The sequence below is a fragment of the Rhagoletis pomonella genome, unplaced genomic scaffold (assembly GCF_013731165.1).
Source record: "Rhagoletis pomonella isolate Grant_MI unplaced genomic scaffold, Rhpom_1.0 Rhpom_scaffold_00003, whole genome shotgun sequence".
Lineage (NCBI taxonomy): Eukaryota > Metazoa > Arthropoda > Insecta > Diptera > Tephritidae > Rhagoletis > Rhagoletis pomonella.
The window spans coordinates 35,622,028-35,641,297 of record NW_023458557.1 but is presented as its reverse complement, the minus strand read 5'-3'; the positions used below and the strand labels follow the sequence as shown (position 1 = coordinate 35,641,297).

The window sequence follows — 19,270 nt, the reverse complement described above, 5'->3', positions numbered from 1 at the left end:
GCCAGATGGTTACGGTGTCTAGATGTTATTATTTTCATATAAATAGGTATTTAGTCCTGAAAATAGAGTATAACTTACAAATATTATTCATTACGTATTTTTCTCTATCGATTTCTTTAGACATTTTTTTCTAAAATAAAGTATGCAATTTGTGAATGTCATGGGACTTATTATTAAATTAGTGAACGTTGGTCAGCAAGCAGACAATTGTATATGTTTTTAAATTCACGGAATATACAGCTTGCTTATATTAAAAATATATAGGAATAACAGCATTATGGACATTGGGGCTTGTTGAAAGTTCTTTGAACTATAAACTGTAGTTCTTATATAGAGTCGCACCATTTTGTGTTTGAATCGTCACAAACGCATGCAAAGAACAATGTAAGAAAATCTTTGCATTGGGGATTTTTTGCAATTTTCCTACACAAAATATGGCAAGCGTGTGCTAAAATTACGAAGAAAAACAAGCCACAGCCGAGCGTGACGTTGCCTTGGTGAAATCTGAAAGCAGATTGAATTAGTGGTGTCAAACTATCAATGGCACTATCGATACTATCGATGGGACTGGTTTTTTTCTACTATCGATAGTTTTGAAAAACTATCGAGTATTTTCACTATTGAAAACTTTCCAAATTTTAGACACAAAAATGGTGAATGTGCATTGTATAAAGCAGCAATACTTTTATATAAAACAATATATGGCAGCTATGTTGGCCTAACTCATCATCAGTAGAATCAGAACGAATGTGCAGTAAAGCAGCTTTAATATGTAATAGTAAACGAAAAAACTTACTTACTATGAATAGGCCCCAACTAGGTTTTTATCTTTTTAGAAATAGGCGACTATCGATAGGCTATCGACAGTTTAAAAAAAAAACAATATCGCCCACTATCGATAGTCGCGACTATTACCACCACTTGACTGAATCGAAATTCGCTGCTGTGCTTCTGTGTACGTATACGAACTGCGACGCTGGCGTTGCTCGCGAGCAAAAATCGCCTATCTATGCGTTAGATCAGAGGTGGGCACTACCGAGTGTTGTCAGTTTGTGGGATTTCGCCCTTTTTTCGGGATTTTATGACTAAAAAGGGCGAATGGGATTTTCTGTCGAAAAGGAGGATTTCTTGTATACCATACCAAGCAATAAAATTTAGTAATTGATTAATAAGAAAAAGGTGCCATACTCCGTGGTAAATTAACGCCGCTCATATGAATCCTTTCAGCGGAACTTCATTCACTTGAAATAAATTTTAATAGCAAGTTTATGAGTTATACGAAAAGTAATGTGGATGGCTTGAGTTTCTAGATTCTGAACTTGTGTTAAGAGATTGTTAAAGAAATAACTACAAATCTGTAGAAAGCCTAGCGGTATACACAATTGTTGACCATCATGAACTGTTGAATCGGCAGGTCGGCACACCAACAAATTTTTATCTAGGTTATTTTTTAACCTAATTCTAAGTTTTTGTAGGGCTTTGGAAAGAAGAATATTTGTACTATTTAAAGAAATAATAAATTTTGTGAGCATATTGCAAATATCGATGGTCCTCTGCAATTACGACACAACTTAAATATTCATATTTTTCAGATTTTTTGTTTCGTAATTTAGCAATAATATGTTTTGGAACGTATTTATTCCGTATTATTTGCAGTCATTCTGTTGGAAAAATTTGTAAGCTTCCGACTTTTTCTAAAGATTAAGTAAGTGTTGGACTGTAAAAATACGAAATAAGTAACAACTCCTAAGTAGTTAAACGAAGAAAACTCCATTTGTATTGCTTAACAACGGCACGAAACGAAAAGTGCCGTTATTTCCCATAAAAAATTACTAATTCTCTTACTTAAACTATGTACTGAACAACGACACAATAGGAAAAGTGTTGTTATTTCACATTGAAGCATCACTAACCTATCATGATAAATGTACGACATGTGCCACTGTTCAGTAGTAAGGGTTGGCCACTTCGGTTTTGCGACAAATGGCATATTGTCGATTTGCCACAGAAAAATATGATTAGCCCGCTATAAAACTAAAAAACGTGAAATTTTCGTGTATCCCGTTATTGCAGAGGAACATCGATATGTGGAAAGTTTTTAGAATAAATTTTAAATTTACAAAAAATTGTATTATTCTTTCCAATTCTACCCCATTTTTTGTAAAAATTTCGAAAGAAAATATTCTCTTTTATACACTTCTTTGAAAATAATGTTTTATTCAGAGTAAAACTATGTCTTCTGCTTCTTATTTGGCTCTGTAATCGCTTAAGCGATTTTGGCCGAGTTCAACAAAGCACGCCAGTCGTTTCTTTTCTGTGCCAACTGCGGCCAAGTCCGTCTCCCACCTGGTATTTCCATCTCAGTTTGGAACCCCCTCTTCCTCTGTTACCACCAGCGGGTTCCGAGTTGAATGTTTCAGAGCAGGTGCGTCGGTGTCGATTCGAAAGACATGACCAAGCCAGCGGAGCGGCTGAATTTGCTCATACAGCTCATCGTTCCATCATCTGCGGTACTCGCCGTCGCCAACGCGTAAAGGCCAGTAAATCTTCCGCAAAATCTTTCTCTCGAATACTCCAAGAGCCGCCTCATCGGTTGTTGTCACTGTACATGCTTCTGTGCCATAAACCAGCACAGCCATGATGAGAGGCTTATAGAGTGTGGTTTTCGTATATCGAGAGAGGACTTTACTCCTGAATTGCCTACTCAGTCCAAAGGAGCACTTTTTGGCAAGAGTGATTCTGCGTTGGATCTCCATGCTGACAATATTATCAATGTTAATGCTGGTTCCCAAGTAAACGAAATTGTCTACTTTCTCGAAATTATACCTGTCAACAATGACGTGGGCGCCAAGGCGCGAATGTGCTGACTGTTTGTTTGATGACAGCAGATACTTCGTCTTACACGTTTACCACCAGACCAATTCCATTTGCTTCGTTACCCAACTTGGCAAAGGCAAGAACAGATTTCGCGGTTATTGTTACCGATGATGTCGATGTCATCGGCATAAGCCCGCAATTGCACGCTCTTGTAGTAGATTCTTCCTGAGCTGTTCAGTTCTGCAGCTCCTGTTATCTTATACAACATCAGATTAAAGAAGTCGCATGAGTCGCCCTGTCTGGAACATCGTTTTGTGGCGAACGGCTCGGAGAGGTCCTTCCCAATTCTGACGGAGCTGGTGGTACTGCTCAACGTAATTTTACACAGCCATATCTATTTAGTGGAGATGCCAAATTCAAACATAGCGGCGTATAGGCAACTCCTTTTAGTGCTGTCGAAAGCGGCTTTAAAGTCGACAAATAGGTGGTGAGTGTCGATCCTTTTCTCGCGGGTCTTTTCCAAGATCTGGCGTATTGTAAATACCTGGTCTATAGGGGATTTGCCAGGTATAAAGTCACATTGATAAGAGTTAATCAGTTCGTTGAACCTCTGCTTAGAAGGCTGATTCCACGGTAGTTGGCGCGAATGGCGGGGTCCCATTTCTTGTGGATTGGGCAGAGCACACTTAAATTTCAGCCGTCGGGCATGCATTCATCTGACCATATTCTGCATAAGACTTGATTCATGCACCTTATCAACTCCTCGCCACCGTACTTGAATAGCTCAGCTCGCAGGCTGTCAGCTGCAGCAGCTTTCTTGTTTTTCAGCCACGTTATTGCTATTCGTACCTCGTCATAGTCATTCGGTGGTACATCGACTCCGTCATCATCGACTGCGGGCTCGGGTTCTCCTTCTCCACAACTTTCCGTGCTGCTTCCATTCAGTAGGGTGGAAAAGTGTTCCCTCCATAATTTATGTATGTTCTGAACATCGGTAGCTAGGTCGCCATTACTGTTCTTACAGTAGTAGGCCCTGGTCTTGAAACCTTCCGTAAGTCTCCTAACTCGCTGGTAAAATTTTCGGGCATTCTTCCTGTCGGCCAACATTTCAGGGTCTTCGCACTCACGTTTTTCGGTCTCTCTCTTCTTATTGAGGCAAATACGCTACCGTCTTCAGTTGCGCCCGATCGCAGCGTGGCCCTGTAGGCGGCATCTTTTTTTTCTGCAGCTTCCTGACACTTCTCATCGTAGGATTTGTTCTTTCGGGCTCGCTGAAATCCGATTACTTCTTCGGCAGCAGTAGTTAATGAGCGGTATATGTGGTTTCACTGCTCGCGTATGTCGGTTTGTTGAAGAGTGCTCTGAGAGCAGGTGTGGGGGTCGAGTAGCGAATGCATTGGCTGTCTGTTGTGATTGCAACTTTTCGACGTCAATCTTTCCTTGCATATTTGGGCGCACACTTTTTGCTGCACAGAGGCGGGTGCGTATATTGGTTGCAACAGTATAGAGGTCCGAGTCGATGTTTGGGCTTCGCAGTGTACGTACTTCTAAACCATTGGAAGCATGCCTTCCGCCTATTACAACATGAGCGATTTGGTTTCTGGTTTTTGGATCCGGAGACAGCCACGATTATACTTTTATACTTGAACCTAGTACCGCATACTACCATGTTTCGGGTCCCGGCGAAGTCAATTGTCAGATGTTGAAGTATCTCGCTTTGATGCGGTTTGTGGCTAGATGCTCGTCCACCGGGGTAAACGACAGTATTCGGCGACGGAGTCTCTCTCCCACCACAAGTCCAACACCGAATTTTCGCTCCTTTACATGGCACCTTTAGTAGACGTCGCAAGGCCTCAGGCATTTCAACTTTTGTCCTTTCGAGGACATCAACCAGCCGGGCAGAGGCACCTTCCCCACTAAGGGTCCGGACATACCAGGTGCATGCCCTCAAATCGTAGTCCTTTAAATGTTTGCCGTGGTTTTCATCTTAAGGGGTAGGGATGTTAATTTTTCGGCTTTTTCCGATCCCGGGATTTTCGAGGTGGCTTTGTCACAAACCCGGGATCCCGGGATTAGTCCCGGGACTTAGATATTCATTACTTTTCAACAACTTGAATCGAAAAAATTGCTTCTATGTTGTTTGAGAAACTCTGCTACCATCAAATATATAACAAATAAATGGTTTTAAAACCTATTTTTTTATTTAAAGTGGCGTTTTTATTTTTTCTCTCTGACCGCAGGATTTATTTTGAAGGACTTTGTAATTTCAAAGATATGATTAATTCCAAAAATTAATAAATAAATTCAATGCAATGTAGAATAAAAATAAGGGTACCAACTGCAATAGGAAATTTCTTTAGAATTGAAAAATTTTATATTTTTTGGATTCACAAAGACGAATAGGTAATTTTTAAGCTGACAAAATTAGAAAAACGAAATTCGAGGATGTTATCGAGTTTATATAGGCCCTTAACATATACTTTTTTCAAAAACAAATATTTCGAGATTTCAAGCATAAAATTTTAAAATGACATTTTCAATATTTACCAGCCCTTTTGCACCAGAAACTTGAATATGTTTAAATTCTACAGGCTTTCCTCATTAATTTTATACCCATACTTCTTTTCTAAGCACATTTCTCTGAATTTTTTAAATCATTTTTGAATTACTGACGTCAGAGCGAAAAACTAAAAACGCACTTTTACTATATTTGGCCCATGGTTTCGTGAATATATTGATATTTGTGTATGAAATTTACTATCGCGCGGTGTTATATGTATAATGAGCTACACATTTAAAAAAAAAATATTTATTATTAAATAAAAAAAGAAATATAGCCAATACTGGTCAAGAAAAGGAGTTACTATTATTGCCATCAGTGCAAATTGCAAATCCCCGAAATCCCGGGATTACTTGCCATGAATCCCGGGATTTTCGAGAACTTAAAAAGTCCGGGATCCCGGAATCCCAGGATTAACATTCCTAGTATGTACTTATGGACAGGCATGATTCAATAATTAAAGGTTAGATAAACTGAGTTGTTTCTCTCGCACCGCTCCCTTGTGAAATAGAATTATACGTTTTTGTACAATATGTATATTTGTATATGCATATAAAGCACATATTACTGATGAAAACAAAAACTGTTAAATTCAATGTTTACATAAAAGTCATAGTAGTTTTGTTTAAATTTTGAACCCTTTTGCAGTTTTTATACCCCCAATTAGCACATAAATTACGTAATTCACGTATGTAGATATATAATATTTCGTTTAAAAGGCCGAATTTCCTGCAAATACATTAAAATTTACAAGAGGAATTTCCTTACTAAGTGCCTAATTTCTACTACCATTTTCGTACCCAGGGAGTTCAAACCTCCCGTTTCTCAAGTGTCAAACCACGGCTGTTAATAATTATCTTACCTTTAATTATTGAATCACGGTGGACAGGAATGTTTTCATGGGGTACCGAAATTACGCATATAGAAACTATGCATTTAGACATTAAACTGTGCATGTATGCTTTATTTCTTTTTTTTCCATATGCATTATTTCGCTTTTAAAACGAATGTATGCATATGCATATTGAATAACACATATTTTATCATCTCTTTGAAAGGGACTATTTTAAAAAATTAAAAAAAAAAATATTTTAAAACGAACGAACTCAAACGAACCATAAATTATCTTAAAGGTATTCGTATTTACTTTCACACTTAACCCTTAAACGCCTGACATTTCCCATTTGATCGAAAATTAGATTTGCGATCTAAACCTTAATTCTAAGCAATGTTTGTTCAACGATTTTTTGGGCAATTGATGCGTTTGGATTTTAGTGGGAGTTTTTTGGGTTGGTCCCTGGAGGAACCATCAGGGGTTTATTAGAGAAGTACATTTAAAGCAAATGTTTTTAAAGACATTTTTGTGAATTAATAAATAATTACATTTAGTAAGTATGAAAATCCAGGAAACAATTTTGTTTTGACGAGAAACATAAAGATACGCCGCATTTAATACAATAAACCTGTGTACGTGATGAGCAATTAGGATGTTTGCATCTTGGCTTTCCGTTGTCTATAAATTTGCGTAAATGTCCGACGTTATCCAACCGTATATCACGGGGCGGTAATGCAGCACTGTTGGGACGTGCCCGTTTTGCAGAAATCTCCTTTTCGATGTTACTTCTCCGCCCTCTAGTTAGTAACTGGGTTCCAGATTTCGTAAGAACTTGCGATACTTCACAAATGAACTCGTGGAGGCTCAATATCTTGGTTGTTCGTGGCGTAATGGAGTAATGTCGCTTGTATAATATCCAAGAGTTAATAATTGCCATATCAAGCATATGGTATATCAGCCTATTTGTCCATTTACGTGACTTGATGCGGATATGACTCCGACCTAGAGATGAGTCCATAAGATCCACACCTCCTATATATTTGTTGTATTCGTGTATAACATTGGGACATGGGATTTTTTCCACACGCTTGGTTTTTTTATTAAACCTTTCAACAGTAGGAGAGTGTTCGGGTGTGGGCCAGCTAGTGTTGAAGCCATGTTCACAACTTTCGTATCTTTCCAATATACTGTCGATATCTCGATCCCGAAAAAGGATCCGACATATTCATCCATTTCACCGCGATTTTTCATTTTCTCTTGAAGTTTGCAACCAGGAAGCCGATTACGCTGTGCATATACAGTGGTTGACGAAAGGGGGTACGGATCGACACAATCGAACCACAACGTTAGCTGATGCCCCTAAGTTTGGCTCATTTTCTATCGGATTGTCTTCGTTCACCGAATATATTTCGAAACCGTAACAAAATCCTAAGTCATCACATATCAAAAATAGCTTGTATCCCCACGGGTGTGGTTTGTCGGGCATATACTGTTTCAAGAAATGATTTTGTTTTGTTTCGTTGAACAAATTTGCTCGTCTACGCAAAGCCGGCCCTTTTTTGGAACTTTGTTAAAATTTCGGTTCAGTGCTTCGATCAGTGGTCGTATTTTGAATAACCGATCACTTCCGCAATAACCGTTTTCTTTGATTGGCGCAACAGTTGTGCGGTTGATGTTGGTTGCTCTTCCACCTGCTGCTCAGCACATGGATCACGTCGATTTCGACAGAAAGGCATCTCGTTATTGTTGCTAATGTGCAAAAACTGGTGAATTTTTTCATGACGATTTTGTGTCATGGCTTCAATAATGTGAGAATTACCGAACTCACCCCAATACATTCGTACATTTGGATATTCGAGGACTGACATCAAAAAGTTTATGCCAATAAACCGTTTCATCTCGTCGGGTGTAGTGTTAAGTGCGTCTGATATATTTTGTTGAATTGAATATATATTACTTTGATTTACGATATTCGAAATTATATCGTCGGTTACAAAAAATGAGAAAAACTGATACGGCGTATCTAACGCCATGATTTCGGGAGTAATAAGGTCATTACCGCGAAAATGAACCCAGCTTTCTTTTAATTGCAGGTTTTGTCGCTTCCACAAGGGTTATTTACACTGAACAGCTTCTTTATCAATTTTCGTATTCGAAAATAATGTGGCGTATTCGGGCCAACAGGCACGATCCCCCAAAACAGTTTCACCGTCACCTATGTTATTCATTGAACTGTCTTCGCCAGTATTCTCAACAGGATTCTCACCAGTATTTCCTTCATTTACCGCGGTTTCTTCTGTGCTATTATCACTATCCGATCCAGCAGTTTGTTGAATTGCCGATATAGTGACGTTCGGGTCAGCAATGCTATCATCATCTCAAAAATCACTACCACTAGTGAACTATGTGACCAGTCGAAGTCATCTAAAAACTGCTCCAGTTCCTCTGGTTTATTAAACCGACGATTCCTTATTGACATTCTACATTAAAAATTATATATAGCATATTTTAATAAAAAAAAAACAAAATCATAATACCCTTGCGCAAAAGTGGGCTTGGGTATAAAACAACTTTCTTGGTGAGCACCTACTGATTCCTCAAAGAACCAACCAGATTTTAGCTCATAAATGCCACGAATGTCAACTTTTTTGTTTTTTAGACACTTACATAAAATTTGTATATATCCACGAAATCGATTTTAAAATTTTATTAAAAACTATGCACTGGATCTCCTGCACTATTCACATAAGTACAGAAAATTTTCATTCACTCTTTATTTCGAAGCACTTTAAAGTCACACTGCAAATGGCTGTAATGCTCGCAAACGAAATACAATGAAGCCAAAAGATGCGGATTAATCAGCGCTACATGTTTGTTTTGCCATTTCCGAGAATGCGTGCTTAAAATGAAAAAAATTCAAAATCAAGGGTTGTCTACTGCAGGGACCACTAGGCGTTTAAGGGTTAAAGGTATTAATTGTTTATCTTTTTTATTGTGACTTGTACTTACAAATGTCGAGCAGTGGAACCACATTTCCCGCTCATTAAGTACCGCCGCCGAAGAAGTAGTCGGATTTCAGCGAGCCCGAAAGAACAACTGGTACGATGAGGAGTGTCAGGAAGCTGCAGAGAAAAAAGATGCCGCCTACAGGGCCACGCTGCGATCGGGCGCAACGCGCGCTATGTGGGACCGCTATAGGGATCTGAAGAGGGAAGCGAGACGTATTTGCCGCAACAAGAAGAGAGAGGCAGAAATACGTGAGTGCGAAGAGCTTGAAATGCTGGCCGACAGGAGGAATGCCCGAAAATTTTACCAGAGAGTTAGGCGACTTACGGAAGGTTTAAAGACCGGGGCGCACTCCTGTAAGAACAATATGGCGACCTTGTAACTGATGTCCAGAGCGTACTTAAATTATGGAGGGAACACTTTTCCGCCCTACTAAATGGTAGCAGCAGGGAAAGTTGTGGAGAAGAAGAACCCGAGCCCGCAGTCGATGATGACGGAGTCGACGTTCCACCGCCTGACTATGACGAGGTACGTATAGCAATAACGCGACTGAAAAACAACAAAGCCGCTGGAGCTGACAGCCTGCCAGCTGAGCTATTCAAGTACGGCGGCGAGGAGTTGATAAGGTGCATGCATCAACTCTTGTGCCAGATGAACGCATACCCGACGACTGGAATTTAAGTGTGCTCTGCCCAATCCACAAGAAAGGTGACCCCGCCATTCGCGCCAACTACCGCGGGATCAGCCTTCTAAGCATAGGTTACAAGGTCTTATCGAGCGTATTGTGTGAAAGACTGAAGCCCACCGTCAATGAACTGATTGGGCCTTATCAGTGTGGCTTTAGACCTGGCAAATCCACCATAGACCAGGTATTCACAATACGCCAAATCTTGGAAAAGACCCGCGAGAAAAGGATCGACACTCACCACCTATTTGTCGACTTTAAAGCCGCTTTTGACAGCACTAAAAGGAGTTGCCTAAACGCCGCTATGTCTGAATTTGGCATCCCCTCAAAACTCGTACGGCTGTGTAAAATGACGTTGAGCAATACCACCAGCTCCGTCAGAATTGGAAAAGACCTCTCCGAGCCGTTCGCCACAAAACGGGGTTTCAGACAGGGCGACTCCCTTTCGTGTGACTTCTTTAATCTGATGCTGGAGAAGATAATAAGAGCTGCAGAACTGAACCGCTCAGGAACAATTTACTACAAGAGCGTGCAATTGCTGGCTTATGCCGATGACATCGACATCATCGGTAACAAAAACCGCGAAGTCTGTTCTGCCTTTTCCAAGTTGGATAGGGAAGCAAAGCGCATGGGTCTGGTGGTAAACGAGGACAAGACGAAGTATCTCCTGTCATCAAACAAACAGTCAGCACATTCGCGCCTTGGCACCCACGTCACTGTTGACAGTTACAATTTCGAGAAAGTAGAGAATTTCGTTTACTTGGGAACCAGCATTAACACCGATAATAATGTCAGCATTGAAATCCAACGTAGAATCACTCTTGCCAACAAGTGCTACTTTGGACTGAGTAGGCAATTCAGGAGGAAAGTTCTCTCTCGACGTACGAAAACCACGCTCTATAAGTCACTCATCATGCCCGTCCTGGTATATGGCGCGGAAGCATGGACAATGACAACATCCGATGAGGCGGCTCTTGGGGTGTTTGAGAGAAAGATTTTGCGGAAGATTTACGGTCCTTTACGCGTTGGCGACGGCGAGTACCGCAGACGATGGAACGATGAGCTGTATGAGCTTTACAACGATATGGACATAGTGCAGCGAATTAAAATACAGCGGCTCCGCTGGCTTGGTCATGTCGTTCGAATGGACACCGACGCTCCAGCTCTGAAAGTATTCAACTCGGAACCCGCTGGTGGTAGCAGAGGAAGAGGGAGGCCCCCACTGCGATGGAAAGATCAGGTGGAGAAGGACTTGGCTTCACTTGGCGTTTCCAATTGGCGTCAGTTGGCACAGAGGAGAAACGACTGGCGTGCTTTGCTGAACTCGGCCAAAATCGCTTAGGCGGTTACAGCGCCAAAAAAGAAGAAGAAGAAGAAGAAGAAGAAGTACTTACAAATGAAATTGACTTTTTTGTATCACATTGGGCTTTATAAAGAAGACTAAGCGATTGATTTTTCTTAAAATTTCATACCTTTTAGGTAAATTTATTTGAATAAATCAAGCAAAAGGTTTGAAATCTTAAGAAAAAGCAACTGCTTAGTTTTTGTTAATACGGCCCATTCACTGAAATCTTCTTCCAAATTGTCCTCACTATCGCTTCCATTCAACGATATTTTTTCCAACCATTCTAGAACTTGTTCTTCATAGGTACCCATCTCGAAGAGTAAAAAAAAAATGAGTTCAAAACAGAAAATAGCCAACAAGCATATTAAGGCGTCAGAAAGCGTGAAACTCAGCCGCGCAAGACCACTGTACAATGTGCGTCTGCTAACCAGACATTGGCAAAGGGTGCTGTTTTTGTGACTTTAAGCCTACTCACGTTAAAACGGGGGATGAACGAACACCAGAGCAAAGCGTGCTGTCTTGCAAATACAGCCACCACAAGTGAACGATGCTTATAACAGCTTATACTCAAGAATGATAGAATACAAGATTGCGCCAATGAGAGAGGATTTTTGAGCGTAATTTTTGCGTGACGTCATCTTGGTGCAATTGCGAGAGAGAAATGCCAAAACGCATATAAAAATATGTAAACAATGCAGAAAAATGTGTTAGTTTTAATATTACATGGCCCAATTTTGCAGGAATCAATAAATATACAAAGATTGATTAATTCGGAACACGTAGCAATAATTTTGGACATGTGGCCCTTTAGGTAAGTACGATTTTTAGCACATGAAAAAATGGATGTATTAATAGTGTTTGCAATTTCATGTAGACCAAAAGGAAGGTGTGCAGCAAAGTGAATTTTTGGACTCGCCATTGTAAAAAGCCATGCAGAGTGTATATTTATATTTGTGGACGGTAGCCAACCACGATAAACTCCACAGCTGTTGACTCCACAGCTTTTATTTGATGACTTTTGTACCATTTCCGAGAGTGTGGCTTCTTTGGAAACAAATATTCTATATAAGCAAAACATAATTTAAGCTCAACTTTTAAATGTATAATAACTTGGGCACTGTTTTGTATTAGGTACATAACAGCGCGGTAAGATGCCGCTTTAATTAGCGTCTGGCGACCTTATCCACTGGTGCATTACCTAATACTAGTACTACAAATATTATTTTCAATATCTTCACTAGTAAAGTGCTTCATGCACACATAGCTCGATTTGTTGTTTAATGCATCTTCTCGCCGGCAGAACTGCTTCCACTTTTTCGCCAGATTTGCGTCCGTAGGAAACGAAAAAAAACTTATATCGCACGCTTTCCTTTTGTTTTCACTATTACACTTTGCCACGGCACACTTCATTTTGCTTTGTAATGTCTCAATAATTGTTTAAAATCACGCAGAAATATTAACGCACATATATTAAAATTGTTATTTGGTTTTTTCGTATGCTCACAATCAACAATTGCACCAAGATGACGTCACGCACACAGCTGATTCTGTCAAAATCACAAAGAGCGGATTAGCGGTACCGCGATTGGCGCAATCTCTATATCTCTCAATCGTGGCTCATACTGATATTGACTTCGGCAAACCTGTACTCCGAATGATCGTCACGAAACCAGCAACCGCCGTATTTGATCGACTGCCAAAAGCACGATACTGCATTGGGACGGTTGCCGAAAGCATGAGAGCACAGTATATACAGTAATAAACCTTTTCGCAGTTTTTCACCATTTGGTCCCCGAGGTGTACTTTTGAGTTGTGTGCAGCGCTTTCGTTTTCCGCGCACGGCAACGTTACTGTGGGGAATTTCTCCTCATGATTAGGAAAAGTTCATTTCGAGGATAAAATATACATAATTATGTGTTATTTATGAACAAAATGTAGGTGAATTATAATATTCATCTTTAATGTATGCTTATATTCATGCTTAATGAAGAATGATATCAATAGTTAAGTACGTAATTAACGCTTGTGTTTTATAAACTGGAAAACTTAAATCGTAATTATTAGCATTGAATGGAGTTTTCTTAAATGTAAGTTTAAAATTAAAATTCCATTGTAAGATTATATTTTTATGAAAAGCGTAAATTTTGTGAATTTATCAAGCCAAATTCTAAATTTCCGAATATATTTAAGTTTTTATTTAAAAAAAAACAAGGTTTGTATAGTTATACAGACCCCAATCCCTGCCAGCGCATCCGCCCAGACAGTCCATTAAGCACACCCAAGTTTGAGTGATCTACAAGTTACAAGCGTTTTTAGCATTTAACAGTTCATTATCATGTACGGTGTAATATTAATTATTATACACTGAGCTATGAACTATGAACTATCTGTACTAGTGTCTATAACAATAGACAATAATTTCCAATGTTTTTACACATTTGCAATTAGTTTCGGGCACTATTACACAGTCATGACTTGTGCAACTCTGTCATAAACTATGTTTATACGTAAGCTATTTGCAAATAAAAATAATTTGCAAATAACTAACTCACTGTTTATTCGATGGTGAAAAATTCTTTTTTAATATTGCCGGATCATAAAAAGGCAATAATATGACCATCGAAAAGGAAAATAAAGTTAAAACAGGCAACGTCTTGATTATAAAAAGCACAGTATACCAGTAGAAAAGGTTTTTGTTGTTGTGGCTGTTAATTTGGTCCCCATAAAGGACTTGAGGGTTGCCAGCAACTGTTTTGCCGCATTCAGGGTGCTGTGCAGCAAAATAATGTGGTGAAAAATTTTAACATCGGATAAATGGCGAGAGAAATATTGTTATGCGCTTTATAAGTAAACATGGACGTCATAAAATGTTTTATACTTCAATACAACTAATTAGCGCTATTTTTGCAATTCGAAGTGATCTTAAATATATTTGTAGTGAAATATGTACTTTATGAGTTAAATGGAAATTATCTTATATGTAAAAATATATTCCGACTTACTTCAAATAAATGATGTAAAATGTTTTATATATGGATCTAATTTTAATAATAATAATATTTAGTACTTTCATCTACATTGCTTTTATTGTAAGTTTTCACGAGTAGTTGCAGTTTTCTGCAATTGTCTCTGGCCGACTATACATGCTAAAGCTAAATAATTTCACAATTTCTACCCTATTAAACGTTTATATTTTAATAAAATGTGATCAATTACTTAAGAATATATAATTTTCGATCAAACTATAACACTGAATGCTTGAGAAACAATTATTTAAATCAAATGATCAATAGGGAACTCACTCGGAGCGAATTTTGGAACACTGAGCGAATTATGCATGTTAACATTAAATTATTTCTAACTTTCTACCCTATTAAACGTTTATATTTTAATAAAATGTGATCAATTACTTAAGAATATATAATTCCTATCAAACTATAGTACTGAATGCTTGAGAGACAATTATTTAAATCAAATGATCAATAGTGAACGCACTCGGGGCGTATTTTGGAACACGGAGCGAATTATGTATATACACTAAATAATTTCTAACTTTCTACCGTATTATACGTTTATATTTCAATTTAATATGATTAATTACTTATTAATATATAAACTCCGATCAAACTTCACTACTGAATGCTTTACAAACAATATTTGAATCAAAAGATCAACAGTGAACGCACTCGGAGCGAATTTTGGGACACGATATAAAATATGCATGTTAAGACTAAATAGTTTCTCATAAGCTTATGTTTTAATATAATATAATTATCTACTGAAGAATATATTAACTCCGATCAAACTATAGTATTAATTATTTGACAAACTATTTAAATCAAATGATCAACAGTGAGCGCGCTCGGAGCGAATTTTGGAACATTTCATAAAATCTTTACAGAGGAAGTACATTATTTGGTAGAGATCAAAATGTATTTAACAAAGTGTGATTGAATATGACATTGCTCTCAGAAGAACCATCCTATAAAGTCAAATTGAAAAAAATGTGTACGAATTTTGAATCGTTTGTTTATATTTTTTTACATAGTAGTATCTTAAAAGAGAGCCGCACTGAGTTGCCAATAACACCTTGGGCCGTATGCATAAAAACTAAGCAATTACTTTTTCTCAGATTTTCATACCTTTCACTTAAATTTATTTGAAAAAATTGAGTGAAAGGTCTGAAATTTTAAGAAAAAGCATTGTTGTTTAATACACCCATGATATAATTTACTTTTTGTAGTTTGTCTATTTTATAAAATTGAAATTTTGAGAGCAACTCAAATGCCAATTAAAGGTAAAACAAAAAACAAATAGATGAAAATATTGAAATTTTCATTTATTTGAGACTGATAATGAGAATGTATTTGTGAGATTGGAAATTTGAAAACATTTTTGTAATGTTATCAAACTTTAAAAATGTTCAGGCTGCCTTTCAACGGTTTTACCTTCAGATTTTTGTACCGTGAATACACCTTGGTCAAGATATCACGAACAAGTTTTCCTTTATTTATTTTTACTTAAAATCCTTAAATATGAATCTTGATTTTTTTCTGTAGAATACGTAATAATTTTTTTTTAACGATTTAAAAAAAGGGAAGACAGTCGGATCTACGTAACCAGAACGACCTGAATGCGCATTGAAGTCGGTTGTATTTTTTGCTTAAAATTATCTGTTATTATTGAGATACAGTTTAGCTACTATTTAGAGATTTCTCGACATACTTTTTCATATTACTGTTATTTATTATTTTTCTTATTAGTCATTTATATGTTTAGGACTTACTGTGGGTGCTTTAAGATTCATTTTGTAAATATGTATGTACATATAAAAAACAATTGCGATATTTTATTTTAAATTATGAGTTTTATTCGTGTAATTTTTTATGTTTAATAGTTTTGAGAACATTTTTTGGTTCTGTCGATTCTTTTATTGCATGCCTTAAAGTTTTTTACTTTAAGTTATAATGTTGAAGATATGCCTTCTGCCTTTGTCAAGCACTTAAGCTAGGTGCGAGAAATTTAGCATATGCGCGTAAGAGCATAGAGTAGGAATACGGCTGTGCTGCCGTGATTCTCCAACATCTTGTCAAAGGAGAAAACATATTGGTGGCGGAATCCATCGTAGTCCAATTTTTCTTAAAATCTAAGAAAAAGCGATCACTGAATCTGAACTGCTATGTGTATTCAAAGCAAGCGCTGCGTTCGTAGCTACTCGAACTTAATAGCATTTTCGTAGATTTCACGAAAAATCGGACTACGATGGATTCTATGATAGCCTTGATTAGTTCGTGCGATTATGACTTATGGATCGATTATGGATGGGAACGTAACCTCAATTGGGTTGCCGATGTACAGCGCCACTGAAATGAAAATGTTTTTTATTATGAATAGCAATAATTAAGTTTCATAAAGTTCAAGGTGGTACAATTTAAAAAAAAGTTGAAAAAAGAAATAAAGTATCTCAATCGAAAATTCCCGGCAGCCACAAAAACGCACTTGCCAATATAGCAACTTAGTTTCCAGCTTTCAGTTGCTAGTTGCCATCGGTAATACCATTTCAGCCACTGGCCAACCAACTGAAGTTCGGTTGCCCTCCGTAGTCGACCCATAAAATCAGAATCGAATATGCATGCACGTTCTGCTGAACGACAAATATTTTGTAAATGTGTGCTCTGTCCGCTAACGAATTCCAGCCATGTGTGAAATATCGTATGTGAAGCCTCCGTCTGACTTAACGATTGTCAAAGGCATGCCAGAAGATGTTTCATCATATGTTTTCGGCCATCGTCTTCTTCGAGTATGTTCATCGATACCAAAAACTTTACAACCTCTATGTGCCAGCAGCCCTTAGGGCCAATTTCACAATGCGTAGTTAACTCGGAATCGGGAGTTAACTACAGATTTTTGTACTGAAAATCTCTAGTTAACTGTCGATTCGGAGTTAACTACGCACTGTGAAATTGGCCCTTAGTGTTTTTGCCAATGACATGGTACTATTGCACTGTTAATAACCAAATTAAGCCCCAGTTGCATTCACACGTGATATAGTAGCTAGTGTCGACAAGCTGTGGGAATGCCCAGGAGATGGCGTTTGTTCAGCTATCGAAATCATTACACCGACGGCGGTGGGCAGTTCTGCTGGAACATATTTACCACAGCAGTGGTTGCGGCGTTTTGTTCTGCAACAATAGCCTGCAATGATGACATGTCATATAATGTCGACGAATAAAGATATAAAATTTAAAATGACTAACCTTATTCCCGGCCGATTTGGGAGACCACCATTGGTCACGACCAGAACGCATTTACCAAGAGGAAAAACCGCAGGGATGGCAGTAGTTCTTGCAATCACCGTTGATGATGCTGTGTTTGTAATTAATAGTCTGAAAATACAAAAAAAATGCATTAATGAAATCTTATACACATCAAATAAATAAATTTCAATAATTTGTTTACCATTTCACAAACCGAATTACCAAGAAATAGAAACTCACCGCGATGCGATACAGAAATAAAACCAACAGGGCTGCATTTTCTTGGTAAACAACACAAGCGCTCAGAGCAAACTGATCCGCAAAATTATTTTGTGAAAAATAATAGTTGAAAGGAGTTTTTACACATGTTTATCACATTAACTCATAAGTGCAAATTATTGTGATTATTTTTAGTTGCATATAATTTTATTACCTTACACTTTTTTTAAATGTTTTCTAATATTCATTCTTTTGGGACCCAAAAGCAACCATGCGCTTAATTTCTCGAGGGGAAATTTGGTCCCCATAAAGGACTTTCACCACGAATCAGCTACAAAAACAAAAACCTTTTCTACTGGTTACTGTGATAAAAAGGCAATAAGATGACCATCGAAAAGGAAAATTAACCTAAGGCACTCCGCACATTAAGCTCCTAATCATAGTAGTGTAATCGTTTCGGCATACTAAAGTATAAAGCTTTTATGCCGAACACATGTGTTTCAATGAAGCTCTGTACATTACGATTCAAAATTTTGTTTTCGCCTAAACATAAAAGCTTAATGAATCGAAGCGCCCAACATTGTAAGGCGCTTGTAGTTTTGAAATCATCATTTGTTTACTTTTTTGTGTTGGAAATAAAATGTATTTGTCAATTCAATAGAAAATTAATGATTTCGTGCTAAAATTCGTGCAAGTTGTATTAAACCACAAGCGTTTATGCAATATTTCGGAGCAGAAATATTTGCGGAAGTGCGTAGTTGCGAAAGAACGGCCAGCAAATTTTTTATGTGTAGAAAGTGTTTATTAGCTGGTGACTTATGCACGGCGTGCAAGTGTACAGAAGTCGAGTCGTCATGCATTCGTTTCGGCATGACGATACGATTACTCTACTTTGATTAGACGCGCAATGTGCGGAGTGCCTAAGAATGGCAGCGTCTTGCGCTTATTTGCAAATAGTACCACTAATAAATACTTATTTGCGTGATTTAGTTATTTGCAAATCAAAAATTAACTCAGCGTTTATACGGCAAATTTTACCATTTTGCAAATTGTTATTTGCAAATAATGCGTGCGTATAAACGTAGTAATAGTACGGTTGTTGCTCCCTTTCGTACCACAGTAATTTTGTATACAACTCTGAATCAACAAAATGCATGCTCCTTCTCATTTTCAACCCTGATCAGTTTTTACCCCCGAGGAGTACTGAAAAAGGTTTATTACTATATATACTGTGCATGAGAGCTTATGTGAAAGACTGGCGGAGGCAAGATGCCGCAGTTAGCTAACTTGATTTGTTGCAGAAGTCAAACCGCCGCCTTTGGTATGTTGCTGAAGGTGCATTTGACGTGTTGCCGAAGTGATGATACTGTAGTTCAAAAACAATTCAACGACACTTGCTTGTTTGAAATGAAGCATTGATATGTACATACATACATACGTACGTGTGCACATTCCTCACAACTAGCCAGTAGTGAGCAAAGCAATTGAATGGTAGACGCCCCTCCAGTACTGCTGGAGTCAATCGCTACTTTTGAACCGCTACTGC

At 38.0% G+C, this 19,270-nt stretch overlaps 1 protein-coding gene across 1 annotated transcript in view; it reads left to right on the top strand.

The window, feature by feature from the left end:
* The window catches only part of LOC118735173 (neuroligin-2), a 252,026-nt gene that overhangs the window by 181,599 nt on the left and 51,157 nt on the right, over positions 1–19,270 (top strand). The window lies entirely within an intron of this gene.